This window comes from Trypanosoma grayi (genome assembly GCF_000691245.1).
Source record: "Trypanosoma grayi strain ANR4 Tgr_622_V1, whole genome shotgun sequence".
Classification (NCBI taxonomy): Eukaryota; Euglenozoa; class Kinetoplastea; order Trypanosomatida; family Trypanosomatidae; genus Trypanosoma; species Trypanosoma grayi.
In genome coordinates, this window is record NW_008826241.1 from 1 (window position 1) to 2,882 (window position 2,882).

Here is a 2,882-nt window from a genome sequence, read left to right on the forward strand (position 1 = left end):
CACCTCCGCCGGGTTCGCGCGGCGCTGCAGCTCGACACTGACGAGGTCGAGCGCCTCCATGAGTTTCTCCGCCGCCGCCGCTGTCGCCGCCGTCGTCTGTCCCGCAACGGCCACCTCCGGGTTCTGCTGCTCGAGGCTCTGCAGCGCTGTGCGCCGCGCCGCCTCCTCGTCCATCGCCTCCTGCGCCATGCGCTCCTCCTCCTCCTCAGGGAAGACAATGTCAGTGCCGCGCAGCAGGCACCGCACACATTTGTCAACGCCAGCTGTTGCCACGCACGTGCCGTTTGCCGTCACTGCAACAGCCCACACACCGCGCTGGTGTTGGCGGAACATCTGGATCATCGTCCAATTGTCACCGTCCCAGTGCTTCACTGAACCATCAAGCGAGACCGTGAACAGCTGATGCGTGCCCTGCAAGAACGCCACTTGCGTCACGTAGTCGTCGTGCGCGTGAATCGCACGGTGACAGTCACCAAAATCGGTGCCCCACAGGCGCAGCGACTTGTCCATGCCAACAGAAGCCACGAGCGTGCCGTCGGACGAAAAGGCCACGGCGGTGGGCGGCAGCTTGTGCCCGAAGAGTGACAGGTATGGCTTCATTGTGTCGGCAAAGAAAAGCTGAATGTTTGTGTTTTGCAGACCCACCGCCATGAAGCGGTTGTCTGGGCTGAAGGCAACGAACAGTGGTGTCTCCGTAAGCTCAATTTCTGTCAACTGCATCAACTGCGGCTCGGAACTGCCGCTGTTGTTGTTTTTCTTGTTCTTCTTGTCGTCACCAGCTTCATTTTTNAGCAGCGCCAGAGTCCACGCAATGAGGCGACGGTCCGCGCCGACGGAAACGAAGCCGCTGTTGTCCGGGCGCCGCGCCACATGCCGCACGCCACCCACGTGCGCCATCGGCTCCGTAAACACGACCTCAGACGCAGGAAGGTCAGCAAGAAGGATCGCACCGTCGCGCTGCCCAACACAACAGAGACTCGCACCAATCGCCGCCACCGACACCGCATCGTCGACGGTGACGTGACCGGTGCACGTCAGCGCTCCCGTTGTGTCATCGCGGAGCAAATTCGCCTCCTTCGTGTCATAAAAGTCGTGCAGACGCCCTACTGCGCCAGTCCCATCCTCATCGTCATCCTCATCCTGTGGCGCCTTAACAGAGATGTTCCACATAATCAGCTTTTCCGCACTCAGTGAAACAAGCGCGGTGTCGTTCTCGACAAAAACGAGCTCGCGGATATCGGACTGGTGACCGCGCTCCTCCATCGTGTGGCGTGGCTTAAGGTCGTCGAGCGTCCATGTTGCTGCGCCCTCCAACTCCGTGGTGGTGAGCGTTGTCGTGAAGGTTCGCACATTATTGTTGTTGAACGTCACGGCAATGTGGAGACGGTCCGCATCACGAAGATTGGCGCCACCGCTGCTGCTCGTAGAGGCGGAGGGTGGAACGAAGCAGGCGCTGCGCACCTTTCCGTCAAGAAAAAATGTGCGCAAAAGGACCACCTCCTCCGCAGCACTGGCCGAGGCTGCAACAGCACCACTACTGCTGCTGGTATTGTTGTTATTGCTTCCTGCAATGTCATGCTTCCCCTGCCCTGATCCTTCTTCTGCCCCACCCACCGTCACCACTGGTTCCTCCTCCTCATATTCCTCCTCGTTGTTGGTTTCCTTCTTTGTTGCACGCCGCTTACGCTTGCGTGACACCTTCTTGCGCACGTCCTCCCGCATCAAGAGACGGAATACTTCAAGCGTCTTACTTGTACACGCCAACAGGAACGCACCATCATGGGAAAAGGACAGGGACGTTACAGGCTTCTGCAGCTTACGTGCGATGCTTCCGTGCTCCACTACCGCCATCGTCGCGTCACGCACCGCATCCGTCCTCGTCAGCAACTCCGTGTTGTAGACCTTCAACTGGTTCTCGCGCAGGCCGCAGTACAGTCGCTGCCCCGCACTGTCCAAGCACAGTGACGACACCTGTGCGTCGGTCGCTACAAGTGTTTGCACACACTGTCGAATGGAGATGTCCCACACCTTCACAAGCCCATCTGCTGCGCCCGTTACTATCAGTTGCTGTTCCTGCTGCCGCTCTTGTTGATGCGGGACAAACTCCACGCCTACCACCCCGCCACGGTGGCCGCGCAGGCGAAAGGACGCCTCTTGAGTAACGAGGTCCCACACAGTGAGGTCTGTGTCCTGCCCGCCGCTGCACATGCACGTGCGCCGCGAGTCAACAGCAAGCGCAAGGACAGTCGTGTCGGCTTTGTGGCCAAGAGCGTAGAAGCGGCACACAGGCTGGCCGTAATTACTCGTCGGACCACAGGAAAAAACGGCGACATGGCCATTGTGGTAGCCAACCAAGAGCATCCACCCGTCCTGCTCAATGCGACCATGTGGCAAGGATGCGGTTGTGGTTGTTGTTGATGCTGTCTCCAGCGGCACGACGCGGAGTGTGGTGACCTCTAGCGGCATCTTTGCCTCAGCTGGTACCAACGTGTGCTGCAGCGCCCCGCTGCGAACAGAGTACACCCGCACCGCCTCAAGACTCGCGGCAAACAACACTGCCGCCACAGGTGCAGATGCTTTTCGCTGCCGATTTTGTCTGTTGCTGCCGCTGTAGTGGACTGCTGCATCCGCGTACGACGGCCGTGCAACGACACTGCAGAGAGAAAGCGACGCATTGCTGGCCACTGCGCCCCCCTGCGGGCCAACTGCATAGCGCAGGTATGTCTTCCCTACCATGAGACACCTGCGCATACCAGAGATTGAGTAAGAAAGAGGGGAGAAATAGAAATCATTAAGAGAGGACAAAACTTGCAGTGCTCCAGATTCCATCACTCAAGACCTTCCCAGCATTTTTTCGTTAACAGAAGACGTCACCGCCGCCG